General features: G+C 37.7%; 1 protein-coding gene across 1 annotated transcript in view; it reads left to right on the top strand.

Annotated features, from left to right (window-relative positions):
• The first annotated feature begins 1,859 nt into the window (after positions 1-1,859).
• LOC150086008 (sorting and assembly machinery component 50 homolog A) overlaps positions 1,860-25,333 on the top strand; it is a 43,325-nt gene continuing 19,851 nt past the window's right edge. Inside the window, exon 1 of the mRNA XM_090374329.1 lies at positions 1,860-1,904. The gene's annotated coding sequence lies outside the window, so the exon portion shown is untranslated. The remainder of the gene's footprint in view (positions 1,905-25,333) is intronic.

A 25,333-nucleotide genomic window follows, 5' to 3' on the forward strand; every position in this document is an offset into this window, starting at 1 on the left:
CTTACTGCTAGAGTTGAATACACCTCTGGCATTCCCCTTGCTGAATAACTCCTCATGTGTGAATGTCGATGCAAAATATTCATTTAGTTTGTTAGCTACCTGAGCAGGATCATCAACAGTTGACCCATCAATATCAAGTGGACCAATCTGATTCATCCCCTTCCCTCTAGAGTTTACATAAGTAAAGAACTCTTTGCTGTTTTTCTTTGCATCCCTTGCCAAGGATTTCTCGTAATCTGCCTTCGCCTGCCTAACCTCCTTTGTAACTTGGTTGCATATAAACTTGTATCTATCATAGGCTTCTGTGTCATGTGTTAATTTGTAAGTATCCCATGCATTTTTCTTCTCTGCCATATGCCTCATTAGTTCATCTGACATCCATTTTGGCCTAAACCTTGAACAATATTTCTTAGTTGGTATGTAAAGCCTAGTAGTATGTAAAGCCTAGTAGCTTCCAGGATAAGTTCTTTGAATGCTTCCCATTTTGAATTTGCTGTTGGTAACATCATCAGTTGGTCCCACTGTATAGAATTTAAATACTGTCTCAGTCCATCGTAGTCGCCTTTACGGAAGCAATAACCCTTCCCTTTACCCCTGATGGTAGTTACCTCTTTGAGTAAATCCCACTTCAGCACACTGTGATCACTGCCACCTAGTGGTTCATTTATCTGCAGATTCTTAATGCATGAAGAATCACTGCTGATAATCAAATCAAGAGTATTAAATCAAATCAAGAGTGAGGTTTCACTTAATTAAAATTATTGTTTTCTGTATTTATAAATGATATTGATAATGGTATATCAAACTTAATGTCCAAGTTTGCAGACGATACAAAGGTTGGCATTGTTGTCAAGGACACTACGGACACTATGCTGCTGCAACAGGATCTGCAAAGGTTGAACAGATGGGCTGAGAGGTGGCAAATGAAGTTTAACATTGACAAATGTAAAATACTACATATGGGAAACAGCAACCCCAGAGAAACGTATCAACTCTGTGGTACTACACTGACAGTGGTAGAGAATGAAAAGGACCTGGAGGTAATTGTGGAGGCAGATATGAAGTTCTCTGAGCAGTGCAGATGGGCGGCAAGAATAGCTCATGGTGTCTTGTCAATGATATACAGGAATTTTTCTAGCAGCGGTAAGGAGGTGATTATTCCCTTGTATAAGGCAATGGTCAGGCCACACCTAGCGTACTGTATACAGGCCTGGAGGCCTCATTTCAAGAAGGATGTAGAGCTGCTGGAACGAGTACAGAGAAGGGCAACAAGATTAGTGAATGGAACAAAGGGGTGCTCTTACGAAGAAAGGCTTAAGTTTTGCGAATTACAGTGTCTAGAGACTGTAATTCGGAGTGCGAGGTGATCTGATAGAGGTGTATAAAGCCTTGAATGATTTGAGCATGCTCAATGCTGATGGGATTCTTCCTCTTGTTCAGAATAATTACCTGAGAGGGCATAAATTCAAATTGAGGAAAGACAGATGTAGTATAGATGTGCGGTAATTTGTCTTTAGCCAGCGGTTAGTTGGTTGGTGGAACAGACTTCCATCCATTGTTGTGGAAGTTGATAGCCTAAATAAATAAAAAAAAAGCCTCAACTGGACAGGTATTTCGCACGAACTGAGGGGTGAAGTGGAAGTGGGTTTTTTTTTTTTTTTTTGGCTAATGCCGTATAAGCTTGCTTTCTTGCATCATATGCCTCTACTAATGCTAATGCTAAAAACGTGGCTAGTGGATCATTCAAAAAATTGATAAATCAAAGATTAATTTTTTATATACATGTATTTATATTTTTCTTTACTAGAACTGTATTACTGGCCCAGACTATTCTGTAATTACCGGAGGGATTGGTTTATGCACGCTAGGAGGAGTTTGTGACCGGCAGGGCAAGAGCAATTAAGGTGAATTGGTTTTAATTCGACCTTTTAAAAATTATTTTTAGTCGTTAATTTTACATTGGGGCGCTATTTATTTTTTAAGAAATCAAATGACTCTCTGATAATTGGGTCATTTGGTTTCTGAAGTCAAACATATTGAAATATATGTTTTTACTGAATTTGTTACAGTTAATTGGATAGACGCATTATCTTCGATATGGGAGAGATGCGAGATATGTTTGCCCTTTAGAACTACGAAACTCGAATAAATATATTGTTGCGTAATATAACAATCGTTTGGAATTGTGAGGGTAGCAATTCTTAAACTGTTTAGTGTGGCTGACCCTCCTTAAAGTTGTTTCACTGGAATGATCAACAACCCAGCAGAAATAAATAATAATCTACCTCATCGGTACAGTAAGGATAGGAAGGAAGGAGGGAATTAGGCTGTTAATTCAGACAAACATAAAATCAAAAGAAGTGCATCCAGTTGATATAGATGGATAGTGCACTGTTGAGTCAGTTTGGTAAAAAGCACTGGAAAGCAAAAATAAGAGGAGTGTATTATAGGCCTAATGACCCGAATGAGCACAAAGAACAATTGTACAGAGAAATAGAATGGGCTAGTATATCAGAATGTTATAATGTGGGATTTTAACTTCCCAGATATTGACTTGAACTTGTGGTTTGGTCACTCGCACACTAGTAAAACTTTTGGGGATTTATTGGATGTTTGTTTTCTGCAGCAGCATGTTCGAGAGGCAACCAGAGAGGTAATACTCTTGATCTGGTTATCAGCAATGATCATTCATGTATTAAGAATTTGCAGATAAAGGAACCACTAAGTGGCAGTGATCACAGTGTACTTATGTGAGATTTACTTAAGGATATAATTACCATCAGGGGTAAAGGAAAGGGATTTTGCTTCCGTACAGGTGACTACAGTGGTCTCAGACAGTTTTTAAATTCTGTACAGTGGGACCAACTGATGTTGCTACCAACAGCAAATTCTAAGTGGGAAGCATTCAAGGAATTAATCGTGGAAGCTACTAAATGTTTTATACATATTTTTGTTCAAGGTTTATTCCTAAATGGTTGTCAACTAACTAATGTGACTCGTGGCAGAGAAGAAAAATGCATGGGATGCATATAAATTATCAGGCGACACAGAAGCCTATGGCATATATAAGGTAGTATGTAATCAAGTCAGGAGGTTAGGCAGGCGAAGGCAGATTATGAGAAATCTTTTTGTAAAGGATGCTAAGAAAAACAGCAAGGATTTCTTTACTTATATAAACTCTAAAAGGAATAGGATGAATCAGATTGGTCCACTTGATATCAGTGGTTCAACTATTGATGATCCTGCTCAGATAGCAAACAAACCAATTGAGTATTTTGCATCTACATTAACACATGAGAAGTTATTAAGGTTTGAAAATGCGGAGGTTATCAAATTGTAGCAAGGTGCTTAAATGATTTTGTAATAAACTGAGAGCAAAGTGGAGGAGAATTTGTTGAAGTTAAACCTAAGAAAGGCACTTGGTGTGGATAGGATCTATCCAGTTATATTAAAGGAGGCAGCAAAGGAACTAAGCAAACCCTTACCATAATTATGAGAGCATCCTTGGACTCAGGAGGTCCCCATGAACAGAGATGTGCAAATGTATCCCCAATTCACAAATGGAGATCGAAGGGTGACACGAGTAATTACAGACCAGTTAGTTTAACTTCTATTCTGGTTAAAATAATGGAGTCACTGGTTAAAGATGCATTGCAGGATCATCTAGGCAAGACTGCAGCAATAATTCAGACACGGCATGGGTTTGTTAAGCAAAAGTCTCGTCTGACAAATTTGATTGGATATTATGATGTGGTTACAAAGGAACTGGTATATGATTTCAAAAAATAATTTTGAAATCATATACAGTCGATTCCGGTTATTTGGGATTGGGACACATCGGGGACTAGCTGCATTTTGGCCCAATTAAGCGGCTGCCCCAATTATCCGAAGTTTCATGTAAATAGTTAAAAATACAATGCCCCCCCTTTACAATTGGTTCACTGTACAATCAAATCACGTTACGGCGAACTCACCATAGCAAAGTACCGTTCACTATACGATGTGTAATAAGCGCTGGTCATTGTGATCACGTTTGTGAATTGAATTTTAATTCAATTAAACAGCGATTCTAATCAGCAAAAATAGGAGGAATATTATCCACAGGCTATAAAAGTAAAAATATATTAAGTACAAATTTACTCTTTATTACCTTACCAATTAAAAAATTAAATGATACGTGAAATTCGGAAGAATATAAGTGATAATCGGAAGAATTAATTCATACTGTAATATGTACATACTAACTAAACTAGTTGACATTTCTGTTCACTGTCATTTGTGGGTGGGGGTTAAAATTTAAAACAGTAAAAAGATAAGCAATCAATAACAAAGAACACGGCACACACAAATTGCAAGTAACACGATACGCGTAAGTGAGAACGGAGTAACAAATTACAAAGCTTTAAAAATAGGAATGAAGAGAAGATAATGAAAATTATTTTTCTTATATGATTGAAGATTCCATAGAAGTGTAAACAAATTTTACCATAATAACCCACAGAATTCCAGCTGTCTGTATTATCGCAAATTCAATAAGATCGAGTTTATGACAGATTTCACTAACACAAAAGCCCAATAAACAGGTGACTGCTAATTGTTTTATGGTTGTGACCTCCAGAAATCCGATCAACCTACGTGGTACGGTCAGAGACAATCGTAGGGTAATCTTCAGTCAGTGCTGCGGTGTCCTACCCCGATTAAACGACATTTTGTCCCAATTAAGCAAAGTAAACCCTGGCTATTTTCTCGATTGGGTTCTGTTTTTTAAGATTTCCCCCAAATAAACGGTATTTGGGCCACCGATTAACCGGTGGCCCAAATAACCGGAATCCACTGTACTTGGATTTCAGGAAAGCTTTTGACACTGTTTTGCATGGAAGGCTACTGTACAAATTGGAGCTACAATGGTAAATTAAGTAAGTTGCTACAATGGATAAAAGAGTGGGTTGATTGGTAGAAGACAGAGGGTGGTAATCAATGGGCACTGCTCTTCTCGGACTAATGTTATTAGTGGAGTCCCACAGGGTTTGGTGTTGTGTCCACTGTTGTTTTGTATATTTATCAATAATATCGATGAAGGTATATCAGGCTTAGTGTCGAAGTTTGCAGATGATACAAAGGTTGACAGGGTTGTTAATGACAGTAATGGCAATGTGCTACTGCAACAGGATCTATAAAATTTGGGAAGCTGAGTTGAGAAGTGGCAACTGAAGTTTAACATTGACAAATGCAAAGTACTGCATATGTACTACACTTAGGGTGGAAGAAAATGAAAAAGACATTGGAGTAATTGTACAGTCAGATGTAAAGTGTTGTGAACAACGCAGACAGGATCAATGATATACAGGAATTTTGCAAGCAGGGAAAAGGAAGTGATTGTCCCTCTGTATAAGGCAATGGTTAGTCCACGCACTGGAGTACTGCGTACAGGTCTGGGGGCCTTATTTTAGGAAGGATGTAGATTTGCTTGAGCATGTACAGAGAAGGGCAACAAGATTGGTGAGGGGAATGAAGGGATACTCTTACCAAGAGAGACTCAAGTTCTGCAAATTGCAGCAGCTGGAGACTAGGCACCTGTGAGGTGATCTGATTGAGGTGTATAAGACCGTTTATATGAGGTGTTGAATGGGTTGAGCATGCTGAATTCTGATGGGATTCTTCCACTTGTTTAGATTAAGAACCTAAGGGGCATAAATTCAAATTGAGGAAAGAGAGCTGTAGAATAGATGTGCGGAAATTTGCATTTAGCCAGCGGGTGGTTAATAGTTGGAACAAACTTCCATCTGTCATTGTGGAAGTTGATAGGTTAAATAAATTTAAGGAGGAAGTGGACAAACATCTAGAGGGAATGGTTGTGGGAATTTTTTTTTTTGGCTGCATAAGCTCATATGCTTGCTTTATTTGTTTTCTTGCATGATATGCCATGATTACTATTGCTATATCCTTTAACAATTTAGCTGATCCTTCCTTAAATTTCTGCTGGATTCCAGGTCATTCTGGGATAGCAGGAAATGAAAGAGCAGATCTTGCAGCCAAACAACCAGATACTACTCGTTTGCAGACTTTTCGAACTCCATATACTGATTATAAACATATCATCCGTAAAGCATGTTACAATAGCTGGTCATTAATCTGGAGAGGTTATCCGGGAAACAAATTATACCAAATAAAACCAGAACCAAAGCTGTGGCCCTCCAGCTTCCAGAAAAGCAGACGCGAAGAAACAATTTTAGGAAGGCTCAGGATTGGGCATACTCATCTTACTCATCTGTATCTATTAACTAATGACAGCGCTCCACAATGTACATCATGTCAAGTACAACTGACCATTCGCCATTTGTTAATGGACTGTCCCCACTTTCAGAACATCTGCTTTGATACTTTTAAATCAATTGCTAAAACACAGTCATCAATAAATTTATTGCAGATTCTGGGAGATGATTCTAATAAAAAGGAACTATTTACTTTCCTAAACCGGATACAAATATATCATAAAATATAGTTATTTCATATTCACCATTAGAAGACACAATATGGCCCAAGTAGCCTATGTGTCATTAAACCCAACAACAACCTTCCTTAAATGTATTCTTGGTTTTGTGCATTATTGCCCAGATTGCCAACATGCCATTAAACATTAAACCAATCTTAAATTTATTCAAAATACCCACTATAGTGGGTATTTTTTTTTTTTTTCTAGCAGTCAGTTACTCTGGTTGAATGAAAATTTCACACCCCATCCAGCAACCATCCTTTTTCAATTTAAATTTATATCCCCTTAAGTGTATTTTCTGAGCAGGGGCAAGATATTACAGCATTTAGTTACTCAATCATGTCTCCTCATAGGTTCACGTTTTCAGTCACTGAAGCGTGCAGAACTGAAGGCTTTCTTGGTAATAGCAGCCTTTTATGTCAGTGACTAATTTTTTTGCTCATTTGTGTAACTGTTCTAAGAGAAATTTTTTTTTTTTTTGCCTATTCTTATAAAGCTGTGCATGAAACATTTTATCACAAATGAAAGTTGTATGGTAGAGTGAGTTATAAAACTAACACAAGTGCAATGTAAACAAGATGTCAGATCAAAATACTTAAAGGGCACACTAAAACAGAATGAATTTCCCTAACAACCTTTGCAACAGGGTCACAAATTCATTCTAACATAGAAAACACTTAATATAATGCTCAGAACAAAATAAAGATTAATATATTGTGTAATATTCTGTATGTTTCACAATTATTTTTTATAAATATAAAAAGACAACAGTAAACAACATCTTTAACTGAAGAAACTGAAATAGAAAATTGAACATAAGAAAACTGAATAGAACATCCACATTTTTTGTAAAATGAGGCCTCCTGACCTGCATATGGTAATCAAGATATGGCCAAATTATGGGATAATTACTGCCTTGTTCCCACTGGCAAAATTCTTGTGTATCATTGACAGATCCTATGAGCTATCCCAGCAGCCTGTCTGCACAGTTTAAAGAACTTCATGTTGGACTGTACAATTATGGGTAGGTTCTTTCTTCACCATTTTCAGTATATTACCACCCAACTGGTATATTATTCTGAGATTACTGCTGGCCATATGCATTTATCAATGTTAAACCTTGACTACCTTGCATTTATCAGTGCTAAACCTGAACTGCTCTTCTCAGCCCATCTGCCTAATTTTTCTAGGTTTTATTGCAGTAGTATGCCTTGATTCATGTTATTAACCGTGTGTCAACCTTTGTATTACCTGCAAACCTAGACATTAAGCTTGATATGCCTTCACCAGTGTCATTAATAAATGTTAAAACCAGTAAAGAGTCCAGTACTGAATTCTAAGGAACTGCACTAATAACAACATTTGAAGAACAGTTCCCATTAATAACCACCCTCTGTCTTTTGCTACTCAACTGTTATTTAACCATAGAAGTAACTAGAAAAGAATAGCGAAAGTTTAAAAAGCGGTACTCACCTTGAAATTAATCTGCGATGGTTTACTTAGGTAGCGTGGTTAATGTTTAAGTTGAATTGTTAAATTGAAAAATTAAAAGGGAGGGAAGTAGGTAAAAGTTTTCAATTTAACAATTCAACTTAAACATTAACCACGCTACCTAAGTAAACCATCACAGATTAATTTCAAGGTGAGTACCGCTTTTTAAGCTTTCGCTATTCTTTTCTAGTCTATTAACACGGTACTTGAAGATTTCTAAAAATTTCGTATTACCATAGAAGTAACTTGTCCCTAATGCATGCTGCTCCAATTTGTACATAATAGTCTTTCAAATCTGGTGCGTAGCTCAAATCTGGTGAGTATGGGCTTGGCACACACCCATGATCCTGAGCTGGATATCATCATTCTTCTCTTTCTGGTGATTCCCTTCTATTTCTGACTCTTGTTTTCTCTCTCTCTCTCTCTCTCTCTCAAGGTAATTCAGAAATTTTTTTTTTGGCTGGTGCAGCATAAGCCTCAGACTTCCTTGCACCATACAGCTAATAATAATAATAATAATAAATAGTGTCAAAGGCTTTATTATTATTAGCCATATGGTGCAAGGAAGCCTGAGGCTTATGCTGCACCAGCCAAAAAAAAAAAATTGAGTTACCCTGAGAAAGAGAGAGCAAGAGTCAGAAGTAGAAGGGAATCACCAAGAAAGAGAAGAATGATAATGTCCAGCTCAGGACCCTGGGTGTGCCAAGCCCATACTCACTATATGTGAGCCCCTGGGGTTGGTCCTTTGTTACTGCATAATACTATCTAATCAGATTGATCAGACAAGAACTCTCCATTAATATATTGATGTTTTGATTTTCATATAAGTGTAGTCTGGTCAGGATGATCCCATATTACTTCTTTCACCATTGACTCCATTGTTTTTCCTGGAACAGAAGTCAGGTGTAGAGGCCTATAATTACTCACTTTTTGCTTTGATCCCTCCTACTCCTTTATGAATTGCAGAGGTGTTTGCACATCTCCAGTCCATAAGGACTTCCCTGAATCCAGAATTGGCTTCATAATTATGGCCAAAGGTTTGCTTACCTCTGTTGCTGCTTCCTTTAATATAATTAGCATTAGTAGAGGCATACAATACAAGAAAAGAAAGCAAGATATGCAGCATCAGCCAAAAAAAAAAACAAAACAAAAAAAAAAATCACCTCCCATTTCATCCCTCCATTCATTCCAAATGCCTGTCCAGCTCATTAGCTTTAAATTTATTTAGGCTATCAACTTCCACAACAAAAGATGGAAGTCTGTTCTACCAATCAACTACCTGCTGGCTAAAGGCAAATTTCTGCACATCTATTCTACAACTGTCTTTCCTCAGATTTTTAATCAGTAGTTGATTAAGAGGAAGGATCCTATCAGCATTCAGCTTGCTCAACCCATTCAAGGCCTTACACTTCACATGTGTATACTCTGTATGTGCTGAAATTTGCAGAACTTAAGCCTTTCTTGGTAAGAGCACCCCTTTGTTTCCCTCACCAATCTTGTTGCCCTTCTTTCTACTCGTTCTAGCAACTCTACATCCTTCCTAAAATGAGGCCTCCAGACCTGTACACAGTACCCAAGGTGTGGCCTGACCATTGCCTTGTACAAAGTGTAAAGTGTGTTAGTTGTCTGATGGCACCAGGGTTTCCCCCATCTCTGCATTTTTTTCTTTGTGAGTGACACAGAACTCTGTGGAGGCCAGAGATTTAAAATGTGTGTGGGAAGTGGTCTGTTGTGTAGCGTTATGTTCTGTTGTTTCTCTGACCAATTAGCAGTTGGGCCCCTATTGGGACCCACTGTTGCCTACACTTTGCCACGAGGAGGCAGGTCAGGCACCCAGTAGATTATTTAAGTACTCTGGCAGGCTCCACCACCTAATTTCCAAGGATTTCAGTGGCAAGGCCTAAAAAAAAAAAATGGGGGGGGGGTTACACTAGAATTTGGGCAAAAGAGATTTACAAGAAAATCTCTTGTAATGGAAGAATAACTTCAAATAACTTGTAACTTCAAAAACGGAAGAATTTAGATATTGATTAAATTTGGTGGCATTGTTAAGGGGTGCCTTGGTCATTTTAGTGAGAGAAGGAGGGAAATAGATAGAAGAATAGAGATAATAGAGTAGGCATCCCCCAAAGAGGTCAGTGGAGAAAAGCCCCACCAGGCGAAGTATGGGGTAGGCAGGGAGGAGAGGAGACAGAGACCTGTCTCCTTCCTCCCCTGCCCGGGGATGGGGTTTTAAAGGGAGCCAGATTAGAGTACACAGTTCAGATCGCCAATGGCATGTCAGCAGCAAAGCCACAGCATGTCTTCGTCGGGGTAATGTCCAAGTAGTGTCAAATCCGGTAGGAAGGTCAAGCTGCCCACCCTGCTCCGGGGGTGGGATATGTTAGTTGGCAGTGGGCAACCCACCAGGCAAAGGGGTGGGGGAGAGACACATTTACTTCATTCATAATCTGCATTCTCACTCTACTCGCATTCTATTTTTATACTTTTTTTTTTTTATGAAAGAAGTTTCATAAAATATACAGTACAGTATACATATATATATTTTATGAAAAAACAAAAAAAAAAAAAAATATATATATATATATATATATATATATATATTTTTTTTTTTTCAAGTTTCATATGGTATATATATATATATATATTTTTTTTTTCTTTTTTCACTCACTCATTCATCTTTTTCTCACACACCAGGGGGGATGCAATGATGTGTAATGTAAATTTAAATACTAATTAAAACTAGGGTTAGTGTGTACTTAACTGTAGCATTTCCGTAGCCGAGTGGTCAGGAGCGGGAGTGCAGTAGCACATGCTCTTTGAGTAGACCGGGGTTCAAGCCCCTGACTGCTGAATATGGTCGATCTGCCAACCCGCACTGGACCAGCATGGCAGATTATGGTCCATTTCCCTCAGCATGAATTGTTGAGGAGGCTTCCATCCTGCAGTGGGTTGATTATGGCTGCACTTTACTTTTTAACTGTAGCATTTATGGTTTGTGTTCTTTTTCTCACACACTTACACCTTCATTCTTCTGGCTTTCATTTCATTTATTCGCCTCTTGCTTTCTGCACTGCCCTCTCTGGGCGCCTCAACTTACTGTTATTCTTTAGTTGTGGTGCAGGCCTAGCCGCAAGTTTTTGCAGGCCAGGGGAGAATGCAGGGATAGTGTTAGTAAATGCTTGTTAGTATATATAAAGTAATGTAAGTTATTTTTAATTCTGTATTCTTTCGGCCAATTACATTTGCTCTTCCACTCATTCCCATTCAACCTCTCTTTCCGTGATGGCTGATGACTCTCCTATGTGTGAGCAATGCGACACCATTTTATCTGTTCAACATATTTTATGTGACTGTACCAGTTGTAGAAATGCACGTTTTACCACTTTTAACCATCTGACTGAGCCGTATACACTCAGTCAGATTTTATCCGACAATGACCATGTGTCTGCTATTTTTAGCTTTCTAAAATCAGTAAACCTTTTTACTCACATTTAAAAAATCTACCTTATTATTGTTACTTGTTTACTGATATTTGTCCTTTACAATTATACTTGTTTTTATACCCTGACTTAGTGACCTAATTCATTAGGTCACTGAAAGTTTTACTTTTTCTATGACAAGGTTTTTGCGCATTATAGCCTTAGTTGCTAATGCGCCAATGAAACCCAAAAACCCAACCAACGAACCAACCCTCTCTTTCCCTCATGCTAGGTCACTCTTTCACCAAAACTGCCATTTATTCTCTTTTACCATAATTCCTAGTTCACTGTGTCCAGCCTATTCATTCTGTCTTTCATTCATTCATTCTTCTTTCATTCTACATTGCATCCCTTTACTACTAGCTTACTGATATTTTTCAGCTAATCTGCTTCCCTGGCTGCCTGTACATCTTCCTTCCCTGGGTGGTTACTTATTTGCCATGGGGCCCCAGGTTCCTACACATGGCAGGGTAATCCTGGGGAGGTTTGTCATGTCAGGTTTCTGTCAGAGCTCAGAATACTGCTATGCCGACGGTTTTTAAGTCTTCGTCTGGGCGTGTTGGGAAACTTGGGTAATTTTAACTATTGATTATTGTTTAATTGCTGTGGGGCTGAATTGCCATTCTTTGGATAGTTCTTTTTTATAAATAGTGCACATTTCAAATACTTTGGATAGTGCACATTTCGAATACTTTCTGTGTGAAAGATGTAAAGGCTTTATAATTTTCCTCTTCTATGATGAACAGATGTTCTTCTCCTCTGGGAAGGGGGCCAATCTGTGCTATTAGCTCTGTTCTGCGGATGTCATATATTATACGTTCATATAGAATGTGTGTGTGTGTGCCCAGTCTTCATTCTCACCATAGGTTCAGTTTGGGTCATCAGTCAAGCCTAAGGAGGTTAGTTTTGCCTTTAGGGAGCTGTGACCTGTCAATATAAACGTTGCAAAAAGTCCAGGGGCATACCACTTAGGTGGCTTTGGGCTAACAATTGCTACCCATGGTAGAAACCTTTTGGTATCCAACAAGGAGTGTTGGGTTATTTGTAATTGCCTGTTTAGTTTGAAGGTGATAGCTCTATGATATGATGTGGTCCAGGATGGCTGGACACACCAGTCTGTAATTTTATAGGCTATTGAATTGGTGGCAAGAGTGACATCAATGTCACTCTCCCACATGGTACTGCTAAAAGTTGGTAAGTTATTAGGTTGATTTATCGCTTGAAAGGGTGAAGGGGCTATCAAATCTGATAATATCTGGCCACTGTGTGTATGCCTGCTCTGTCTTCTGTATGGCTATTCCATAAGGCTGACTGGCAGTTGACATCAGCACACTATGATATTTGCTGTAGGTAGCAGGGCTGTGATTGTTTGTAAATATTCTATTGTAGGATTTATATCTTCACCAGGTCTGGAATAAAGTGAGATAACATAGAACTGTCCCACAGCACTAGTGATATGAGCACACACTGCTGTTGGGGAGCAGAGGTGACCCACCTTTGTGACTGTCAGGTCAGTGTTTTTAACTACTATTGCTGTAAAAGGGACACCCAAGGTGCTTTCTATGATTTTGTAGTTTCTTGGGTATCCTTGAACCCTACTCATATGTGTGTATAGTTCTTGGAGTACCACTATGTCTATGTCATTTTCTTCTAATTTGAGCTTTATTTGATCTACAACAGCCCTTGTTCTTTGAGCATTCAATTGGATGAGATTTAGAGCCCTAGTCACATTTATATTTTCAATCTGGCCCATAATTGGTCCTAGATTGTATAAGTTTTACCATTTTTTTATAGCAGGGTCATTTGTAATCCCTGATGCTGTGTGCATAGTCAGTCAGCCGTGCTGCCTTGCAGGTAGCACATTTTGGCTGCTGAGACTTATTTTTGCAGCTTTTGTAATTGTGGCCAGTGACCACACAGTGAACACAGACAGGTTCTTTTTGACTGCAATATCTGGCAGTATGACCATACTTATGACATTTAAAACACTTTTGTATGGGGAAATGTTCCCTGAATCTATGGCTGGTCCAGCCAGCATAGATTCTCTGTTGTTCCTGTAGTGCCTTCCATATTTTAGGTGTAATTTCTGCTATTATGTTAAATCCATTTCTTTTGCTTTTGGTTTCTCTTTTTAGAAGGAATTCAGCAGCAAATTCATCTATTGTCATTATGCTACTGAAGTTTTTATAATACAGCAGGCCCTTGTTATAATGCAGTTTGCTTTACGCTGCTTTGCTATAACACTATTCTTATATTATAACCCGAATCTGATTATAACGTGTCACAAATCACTATATCGCTCTTTCACCAGTGTACTTTGATCTTCTCTGGCTTAAAATCTCTCTACCTCATTGTGTAAAATTCATCTGTTGTCTCTACCGTTCTCCCAACTACACTAATCACTTGGAGCTCTTTGACTTCCTCTCTTTGCAACTTGACTTTCTCCAGTCCAACTTTCCTAACAGTGAGGTAATTTTCCTTGGTGATTTTAATGTTCACAACTCCACCTGGCTTCCGTTTTCTAGTTACACCAACCCAGCTGGTCGAGATGCTGAGGCTTTTGCAATTACTAATAACCTTGCACAGATTGTTCATTTACCTACAAGAATACTGGACAATCCTAATCATACAGCCAATACGCTCGCTTGATCTTTTTCTCACAAACAACCCTTCTAAGTACACGGTTGAAGTGAGAGGTCCTTTAGGCACTTCAGATCACAACTTGGTGATTGTCTCTTCTCCAATGGAACCTTTATCTCATGGCTATTCCCAACCTCGTGTTGTTTGGCATTACAAGAATGCAAAATGGGATGACCTGCGAGACTTCATTTTTTCTTTTCCTTGGTCGGATTACTGTTTCAAAACTTTTGATGTCAACGTTTGTTCAGATCGTGTCAGTGAAATTATTGTTGCAGGAATGGAATCCTTTATCCCACACTCCACTTTAAAATCTCGTCCTTTATCTAAACCTTGGTTTTCCAATAAATGTGCTAAGGCTGTTCAAGAGAAGAATGTTGCATATCGTAATTAGCTTGTTTCTAATTCTTCAGTTTCATTTTCTGCCTACACCAAAGCTCGCAACGATTGTAAAGCAGTTATTAATCAGTCCAAACTAGAGTTTGAACAGGCTAAGAGTAGAAAACTTGCTTCTTGCCCTAATGGTAGCCGAGCATTCTGGTCTCTTGCCAAAGCTATTGGCCGCAACTTTTGCCCATCTCTGCTCCCACCTCTGTCCAAACCAGATGGTTCTGTTGTCACTTCAGCCAAGGATAAAGCTGACCTGCTAGCATCCCATTTTTCTTCCAGCTCATGTATTAATGATCTTGGTAAAACACCTCTCACCATTCCCAACATGCTCCATTCGATGCCTCTTGTGGTCTTCCGTCAAAAGGATATCAAAAGGATTTTGATGAATCTTGATGCTAAGAAAGGTCCAGGTCCTGATGGTATTTCTCCACTTGTTCTCAAAACCTGTGCTCCTGAACTTACTCCTATTCTTTGCTGCCTTTTTTCACTTTCTTATTCCAAAGGTGTTTTTCCTTCTGCTTGGAAATTTGCTCATATCCAGCCAGTTCCTAAAAAGGGTGACAAATCCCTCCCATCCAATTATCGTCCCATTGCAATTACTTCTATTCTTTCTAAAGTAATGGAGAAATCAATTAACCGCCAACTCTTAAACTACCTAGAAACCTTTCGTCTGATCAAAGATCGCCAGTATGGATTCTGTCAGTGTCGATCCACTGGTGATATTTTGGCTTATGTTACCCATTTATGGACTAATTCAATGGAAATGTTCGGTGAAACACAAGTAGTTGCTCTTGACATCTCAAAGGCTTTTGATCGTGTTTGGCATAAAGGTCTTCTAAACAAGCTTCCATCTTATGGTTTGCCAACTGTTTTTAGTAATTGGTTATCCAGTTTTCTCTCTGATCGCTCACTGAGGGTGATGGTAGATGGCTCTCTGTCTTCTAACTTCTCCACTAACGCCGGTGTCCCCAAGGTTCAGTTCTTTCCCCCACTCTTTTCCTCTTGTACATTAATGACCTTCTTCCATTAACTGGAAATCCTATCCATAGTTTTGCCGATGATAGCACATTGCATTCCACTTTCCATTTTGAGAAACCTTGTCCTGCTCACTCAGCTTCAACTTCTCGAAAATCTGCTACCAATTCCTTAAATGCAGATCTTCAGGTAATTCTCCAGTGGGGCAAAGACAACTTAGTTGATTTCAACCCTTCTAAAACTCAGTCTTGTCTTATATCTCGCAAAAAGGATTCTTCTGCTCCTATGCTTATCTTTAGTGACACTCTGATTTTTAGGCAAAATGATATATCTCTTTTGGGGATTACCCTGACTTCTAATCTCTCTTGGCACAAGCACATTACAAATATTACTTCCTCTGCATCCAAAAAACTTGGTTTTCTCTTTCGCTCTTGGCGTTACTTTTCTTCCAAACAGCTGCTCACTCTGTATAAATCGCAAATCCGCCCTGCCATGGAATATTGTTCCCACATCTGGGGTGGTGCCCCCAAAACCTCTCTCAGGCTTTTGATTCCATTCAGAAGAGGGCAGTTAGGTTAATTAATGATTCATCTCTAACAGAGTCTCTCCACTCGCTTTCTCATAGACATACTGTTTCTGCTGCATGCCTCTTCTATAGATACTTCCATGGGCACTGTTCTTCTGAATTGGCTTCTATAATTCCTGCTCTCTCTTTCAAAACAGTCTGAACACGTGCCGCCACCAGCCAACATCCATATACTGTCCAACTTCAAACCCACAGAACCAACTTTTCATCTTCCTCATTTATTCATTCAACTGCCGTTTTCTGGAACAACCTTCCTTCATATGTTTTTCCTGAAAATTACAATCTACAGAAGTTCAAGTCCAATGTCAACAAATATCTTCTTTCGTCTTCTCAACCTCCAACCCAAGCACGGTACTAAGTACTATAGGTTCTAATACCTTTCGTGTTTGAGGTTCACATAAAAAAAAAAAAAAAAAAAAAGTGTACAGATTGCATTTTTGGCATATTTAATGAAAATGTTTCATCTGATGGAGTCGATAGCTTGAAAATGAATAGCAAAACAGCATTAAAATGTTTCCCAAGCTTAGTGAAATTTTCTCGCACGCTAATTTAATTGTAGTACAGTGACTTTTTACATAGTTCCGAGATCAACATTTTAAAAAATGATCAAGTATATTGCTTGTAATATTTGCGTTATATGCATTTATCCGAAGTCTAGTCATCACCCAGTACAGTATTAGACATCGTATGTAACGGACAGTTTACTCAAACATTGTATCATAATTAATGCAACACAGTTACATTTTCGAAAGAGTTAATAATGGTGGAGAAGAATGAAAAAGCAACATCTGGACGCAGCACGAAGACTACAAATGTAAGAAAAAGACTGAATTTGAAAATTAAATTAGACGTTTTGAAGGGAATCGATTCCGGTCAATGACAAAGAGATGTGTGCCATAATTTAGGACTGGCAGGTTTAACTGTAAGAACAATTATAAAAAATAAAGAATTAATTTTAGCAGTGGAAAGACAGCTGTTCCACTGCAAGCAACTAGGGCTAGGCTGGCTATTAGGATTGAAGTAGAGAGACTTTATCTAATTTTATAGAAGATAATATCCAATGTAGAATTCAGTTAAGTTAAATATTATTAAAAAAAAAAAAAAATTAGATTAACCTATATGATGATCTAAAGAAGCTCACCTAAAAAAAAAAAATGTGGAACCATTTAAAACTAGTAAGGGATAGTCGAATAGATTTAAAATCCAGGGAGAAGGCGCAAGTGCAGATCAAGGAGACGAAACTTTCAAAAAAGAACTTCTAAAAATTATTGAAGAGTGGTGTTAAACTTCTCAACAAGTTTTTAACAAAGATGAAGCAGGACTATTTTGGAAAAGAATGCCTAAAAGAAGTTTCATATTGAAAGAAAAAAACATGCTGGGTTTCAAAGTGGCGAAGGATCGGTTGACTTTATTGTTTGGTGGTAACACTCTTGGGGAATTTTAAATTAAAACCCCTTTTAGTTTCCCAGGAAGATCGCCAAAGTACAACCCAAAATCGACACATTTTTCATGATTAAATTAAATCAATTTAGATCAATTAAATTCATGATTTTAATTGGAATTTTAAGTTTAATTTTGATGCGTAAGTAGTTACCATTTAATTATATACATATGTAATGCAGAATATTTTATATGTACAAATATTTGAACATTAAATATTTTGACCGACATTTGTGCATCTTTTCACTACTGTTTATTATTGATTAGGAAATATCCAATGGCACCAACTGCAACTCATAAATACATATGTTACCTTATGGGAATGCTGCGCTCGCTTAGCACGGATTCACTTAGTGCTCTGTTTATCCAGAACGAATTATCAGCATTAAGTGGGGGTCACCTGTCTATATCCATCATTAGGTCTTTTTCTAATGTCGCCTCTGGTACATCAAAAATTAAGATGTGAGGATTTTTTCCTTTTGGCTTTTCTGTTTTAAGCCCAAGTTTTGTGACTTCAGGTATTGCCTCCACCTTTTTTAAATCCTCTTTATTTGCTACTTCCAGTAGCACCCCATTTTCTTTCACTTTTCTCATACTGTTAATTTTTATGTCCTTTAAGTAGGACTTTAGTTGTGTCATCACTGTTTTTTTGACAGCCTCACTGGATTTGTGGGCTGAGTCAGACATTGCTTTTAGTATGACAATGTTTGTTTCTTTATTTCTAGATGTTTGCTTTGTCTTGTTAACCTCTTTCGGCTGTGTAGCAACTGTTTTATTTGCCCTTGCTACTTGAGCATAACTTAATGTGTTGATCTCTTTATAATTATTTTTTTCTTCTGTCACAGTTTCCACTTTGTTTTTTAAAACTCTGTTTTCTGTGTTCAACTCTATGACTCTCTGCTCCAAGACTGTCTGTAGTCTTGTTGCAGATGTTATTCTATTTGTTTGCTTGTGGAGAAAGTCTTCTAGGTATAGTTTTAACTCTTTAATTTGTTTGATTGGGTCTTGAATCTGGTTAATGGTTTCAAACCTTATTTCCTCTTCTGTTTTGTTCTCTGTATTTTTATTGCTATCTTTTTCTATGTACTCTTTATTTTCTGTTTGATTTCTCTCTTTTTTTGCCCTTTTCATACCAAGGGGGCTTGAGGAACATGCTTCAGTGTCTTTGTTTGATTAGACTGGGGTTCGAGCCCGTGACCACCAAATACGGAGGATGCGGAAAGGTCAGGGAATGACCACCGCATATCCCTGGAGCAATATGGCCATAGTTGCTAATGCTCCTAAAAACCAAATAACAAACAAATCAGTGTCTTTGTTATTTTTTTGTTCATTATTGTTGGGGGTTTTTTCCCTTAAAAACTCCGATATCCGAGTCTGGGATATCCTCTATATTTAAGTCAGGGTTGTCTCCTGGTTTCTGCATTTTTTTGTCCTTATTTAGGTCCTTTTCAGTCGTTCTGTCCATATTATAGTGTTTCTTCTGTTGGGAGAAATAATTGGATGTGTCTTTTCAAAATTAGACCTGTTATAATCCAAGTAATGGGATTTCTCGGTTTTGGCGGGAAAATCTCCTTGAACAAAGCAAATTATCTTAAAAACTAAAAATATCTTAAATCTATTACTAGATCTAATTCCCCATTAAAGATAACCTTGATACAACTTGTTTTCCTGTCTGATATAGTTAAGAATTTTGGGCCTTTGAGGCATAGGCAGTTCTGACAGTAAGATCGCTGGTGGTATAGCAATCGCACCATGCAGAAATACGCTCAAACACACAAAAATATATATGAACAAAACTCTTACCTCAAATAAATTACTTCTCTTTATCTATGGTTACCTTAAGAATCAAGGGATCCATGTTAAGTGCTTGAGGAAAATACACAATCCAGCTGAGTCGTCCTACGATCACCGTCAACATCAAGTGGAGCGTCGTGCAAATGTGACTGTTCACCTCTGCGACCACAGCACCTGATCCATTGCCTTGTACAGTGGGATAATCACCTTCCTGTCCCTGCTAGCAAAATTCTTATATATTGTTGACAAGACTCCATGACCTGCCCTGGCAACCCATCTGCACTGCTCAGCAAACTTCATATCTGATTACCCCCGGGTCTTTTCCACTTCCCTGAGTGTAGTACCACACAGTTGGTATGTTTCTCTTGGGTTATTGTTACCCATATGCAGTACTTTGCATTTGTCTATGTTAAACTTCAGTCGCCGATTCTCAGCCCATTTACCCAACTTATCTAGATCCAGTTGGAGAAGCATACTGTCTTTACTGCCGTTAACAACTCTCCAACCTTTGTATCACTGCAAACTTGGACATTAAGCCTGATATACCTTCATCAATATCATTTATGAATACACAAAACAGCAATGGGCCCAGCACCGAACCCTGGGGAACTCCACTAATAACATTCGTCCACAAAGATCAGTTTCCATTGATTAACACACTGTTGTCTCCCACTCAACCATCCCTTTATCCATTGTAGCAAAAAGCTAAAGGTAAAGTGCAGCCATTATCAACCCACTGCAGGATGGAAGCCTCCTCAACAATTCATGCTGAGGGAAATGGACCATAATCTGCCACGCTGGTCCAGTGTGGGTTGGCAGATCGACCGTATTTAGCAGTCAGGGGCTTGAACCCCGGTCTACTCAAAGAGCATGTGCTACTGCACACCCCCTCCTGACCACTTGACTACGGAGGCCGTTTTGTAGCAACTTACCCTTAATGCCATACCGCTCCAATTTGTACAGCAGTTTTCCATATGCAACAGTATCAAAAGCGTTCCTGAAATCCAAGTATATGATATCAGGCTTCTGTGTTGCCTGATAATTTATATGCATCCCATGCATTTTTCTTCTCTGCCACGACCTCATTAATTCATCTGACATCCATTTAGGCCTGAACCTTAAACAGTATTTCTTAGTTGTAATGAAAATCTAGTAACCTCCAATATTAAGTCCCTGAAGGCTTGCCATTTAGAATTCGCCATTGGTAACATCATCAGTTGATCCCATTGAAGGTAGTTTTTTTGCATTAGGTAGTTAGGTAGTTTTTTTCAGCCCCAGGTGCCTTATTTGCATTTAACTTAACTAGATTTGCATTTAATTTAACTAGAAATAAATTGGGTATCCCCAATTTATTTCTCAACCACTTTCTTATCGGTATGAACTCATTTTACTTCCAGTTGTGGCTTGGTATATTTATGGTATCCCCCATTTTAAAAAGTTTCACGTACAAATGTATATGCAAAATATTTATTTGCTTTTTCAGCAACCTGAACGTATCATTAATAGTTGTGCCAGTCATATCCAGTGGACAAATGTAGTTTTTCTCTTTCCTTCTGATGTGAACATAAGTGAAGAATTGTTTGCTACTTTTCTCTGCATCATTAGCTCAATTAATTATCTGCCTTAGCTCACCTAATTCCCTTAATGATTTGATTGTAGCCTAATTCATCCCCTGAATAATTTATGATCATCCCAAGCATTCTTTTTCTCTGCCACCAGTGTCATTAGTTCATCTGACATTTATTTAGTGCCATAATTTCACCAATAATCTCTTAGTTGTTAAAATGCTTTATAGCTTCTATGATTACTTTCCTGACATTTCCCATTTAGAATTTGCATTTGTTAAATGATTAGCTGATCCCACTGAAAAGAATTTAAAAACTGGCTGAAGACCATTATAGTCCTTCCTGTTACCTTTGTTATGTCAACTAAATCCCACATAAATAGAGTATGGTCACTTTCACCTAGTAGTTCATTATTTGGAGATTCTTAATGCCTGAAAAGCCATATGTAGAGAAAGTTGGGTGCATTTAATTGCATAACGGAAATAAGGAAGTGAATAATTGGCATGTTTTGCCTCTACTTGGATTTAATTTATTTTTTTGGGGATATAGGATAAGCCAAACACCCATGAACTACGCAGAAATTATGATGCTATATAGAGTTGTTTTGTTCAAATAGTAATATTGACTGGTACAAAATGTTGTATCATGTGGCCTAATGCTTAAAAAATTTAGTCATAAACAGTGTGCTTTACAACAATGTTAGTGTTAATTAAACTCATTAAGGCTTATCTAGATATAGAATTTCTCGTAATAGCTAGAAGAGCGTTATCAATAGATACAGTCAGTCCTCGATAGTTGTGTTCCCAGAAACCCTTGTGCAATTATAAACAACAGGCCCTATGGGAAAAATAGGGTTAGGTGCCGACCATCCAAGATTGAACACACATTTGTAACCAAAACATTACCAAACCCAAATAATCGTAATAAAATATTGCTAATGCTTTTGCTTCTACGTAAGCAAACTTGTTCTTTATTTGATTTTCTATCCAAACAGATGACAGCCGTTCCATCTCTTCCAATTCTTTGTCTTGATCTAATGGATTTTTAGCATTAGCAAAGGCACATGATGCAAGGTAGCAAGCTTATATAACATCAGCCAAAAAAAAAAAACACACTCTGAGTTGTTCCTGCTCTGAAAGTTGTCATTTTCTCTGCATTATTTCTATTTCTTAGCATTGCCTCATTTAGGCCTGTAGCATGTGCAATATCACATGTTCATTAATTTCACTCAAAGCATTTCACAATTTCATATTTTTTTTCTATTGACAGAGGTGGACTGGCCATAAGCCTTACCGTAGAAACTCCAGTGGGCCGGAGGCCAGAAGACTATGGGAGCTAGTGTGATTTTGGCCATAAATGCTAGTATGAGGCCGCTACAAATTTTTCCCGGGTAAGAATTTTTGACACAGTCCACCTCTGTCCATCCCTATTACTTTTCTTTTTCTCTCTGAATCTGTAGTGTCTTCACCAGGATGCTTCTTCACACCTTTTAAGAATTTTACTAATTTTTAGGGAATAAAGCACAATTGCAAAATGAGGAGGCACGTTTGATACACATAAACAAAGCTTCGCAAGTGTACCAACTGAATAAACAACACCGTAAAGGCAGAGTTAACACTTCACTAGCTCACATTTTACTAAAGCACATTTCTGGGGGTTACTACCATAAAACAGTAAAACGATTTCCAGTTATATTTCCACTAGTGGAATCTTATAATCTGGTAGTAAATTCGATCTAATTGCATTTGGGATAATACGATAGCTGGAATTATGTAGGTTTTTACGTTCTTATGATGAATTGTGTTTCCCCTTCACTGATATGAAAAACAAATACATTCAGAATCTTCTCTTCATTCCTATTGTGTTGCATTCAGTTGGGGTGATTCCATGTTCGACTGCCATTTCTTGTAAACACAAAGGTGAATCGTGCTTAAGCAAATTCGGTTAGTGTTATATACGATAATGCTCCCCTATTTATAAATCGTGTTTGATCGAATTCGTGTAGTGTAAACGTGTTATACGAAAATTAACCCCTAGCATTTTTGCTGTCATGGGCATTGCATCAGGCATACATGTAAAATTTACTTATTTTTCCTGATTGTAATAAAGATATTATATAAACTGACTGTATTAATATTAGCAACTTGATGCAAGGAAGTAAAGATTTCACAACACTAGCAAAAAAAAAACAAAACAAAACACTTCATTTCCCACATTCCATTCAGTAATTCGCACAATCCTTTCTTAAATTTATCCATAATATCCACCTCCACAATACAGTGGACCTTCAGTATACGACAAATCACTTCACAATGGACTCTCCATAATAAAATACCTGTCACCTTTCACTATATGATATGTAGTAACCACGGGACATTGTCATCACGTTTGCGAATTGAATTTTAATTCTATTAAATGAAGCTTAAAAAATATATGATTTCAGTGAAGGGGAAACACATTTCACCATAATAAGGTAAAAACCCACAGAATTCCAGTTATCGGTATTATCACAAATGCAATAAGATCTACTTTACTACCTGTTTATAATAGATTGCGCTAACAGAAAAGCCCAATAAACCGGAAAGTGCAAATTGTTTTTATTGCTTTTTGGTTGTGACCTCCAGAAATGTGCTTTAGAAAAATATCACAAATGTGTTCAAAATTCATTCTTATAACAAAACATAGCAATAAATGTGAAAGTGTAGTGCATTTTAATGATTTGAGCTGCTGATTCTACTAACCAGTGATTACTGGCGCCTACTTATTTCGCTCTACAATGGCTTTCGATTGTCTGGCGCCTCGGCAGCCAAGTGGGCAGGAGCAGCAGTGCATAGCACATGCTTCCTGATTAGACAGGGGTTCAAGCCCGTGACCACCAAATACGGAGGATGCGGAAGGTCATGGAATGACCACTGCATATCTCCATCACACGGATAAGGGGTAAGGGTTGGCGTCAGGAAGGGCATACAGCCACAAAATTTTCATGCCAAAACAGTAAAAACGCTGACCTCATATACAGTAGACGCTCGATTTTCCAGGATAGATGGTAAAAAACAAATCCCGGATAATCGATTTCCTGGTTAATCCAAAAATACAAAAGTTCCCGACATACGTAAGAGATACATTCCAGGACAACTTCACAGGGTTAAGGCAAAAACTCATTGTTATCACCACACGCGAGCGCACATTTTACTAAAGCACATTTCTGGAGGTCAAGAAAAACAATAAAAACAATTTACAGTGGACTTTTCTGTTAGCGCAGTCTATTTTAAACGGGTAGTAAACTCGATCTTATTGCATTTGCGATGATACCGATAGATGGAATTCTGTTGGTTTTTACGTTTTTATATCACTGAAATCTTCAGTCATAAAAAAAAAACCATAAATTAAAAAAAAAAAATTATTTACTATAAAAAAAATTCCATCATCCCTGACATAAATAACGAAACAGAATTTGCCTTTTTGTGTGCAATGGAACACAACAGACGACGCACTAAAACAAACTAAACATTTGTTCCCTTTTTTTTTTATTTGAGTGGCAGGTGTGAAGACACTGGGGGTTGCAAGATAATAGATACACTGATCTCCCACTGACGCTTATAATGCTGCTTCTTGTCGCTTATTTACGACTTGCAAAACATCTGCTTATGCCTATTCTAATTATTACTTGAATTTTATGTTTTTGTGGTTTTTTTTTTTTTTTTTAATTTGGAGTCTTCAACTGTCCAGGTTAATCTGATCCCAGTAAATCGAGAGTCTGCTGTATATATAATGGGAAAAAGGTGAGGACAAAAAAAAAAAAAAAAAATGGCTTACAATTGTCTCTGACTGGACCACATGGTCCTTTGTCTCAGCCAGTAGCATTTTTAAATGTGTTGGGCTCATGTTTTGTTTTCGTGCCTTTTAGTTCAAGTGTTTTTTTTGTGCTTACTTTCCATAAATTTACCGTATTGAATTTTTGAACTTACAACATTGTGTAATATGGCCCCTAAAGAGTGCAATAAGAAGAAAATTTCAATTAAAATTAAACAAGAAATTGTGAAAAAACATGATGATGGTGCTAAAATTAGTTCATTGGTGCGTGAATATGGTTTTTCACAGTCAACCATTTCTACTGTAGTGAAACAAAAAGAAAACCTTAAAAAAGTTAAAAGTAAATGATGAATCTAACACAGTCCAAAAGGGCAGAGAACTGATTGCAGAAATGGAAAGGCTTTTGTTGCTGTGGATAAAAGAAAAACAAATGAAGGGTGATACAGTTCCTGGACAATACATTTGCGAACGTGCAAAGCAGATTTTCGAGGACTTAAAGACTAAAACGCCTTCAGCTAGTGATATGCGGTATGGGGGCTTTAAAGCCAACAAAGGTTGGTTCTACCGTTTTAGAAAAAGGTCCAATATTAAAAGTGCCATAAGCCATGGAGAGGCTTGCAGTGCTGATCAGGAAGCAGCTGAAAACTTGAAGGTGGAATTTCAAGGG

This window comes from Mastigoproctus giganteus, chromosome 5 (genome assembly GCF_048544385.1).
Source record: "Mastigoproctus giganteus isolate SK-2022 chromosome 5, ASM4854438v1, whole genome shotgun sequence".
Lineage (NCBI taxonomy): Eukaryota > Metazoa > Arthropoda > Arachnida > Uropygi > Thelyphonidae > Mastigoproctus > Mastigoproctus giganteus.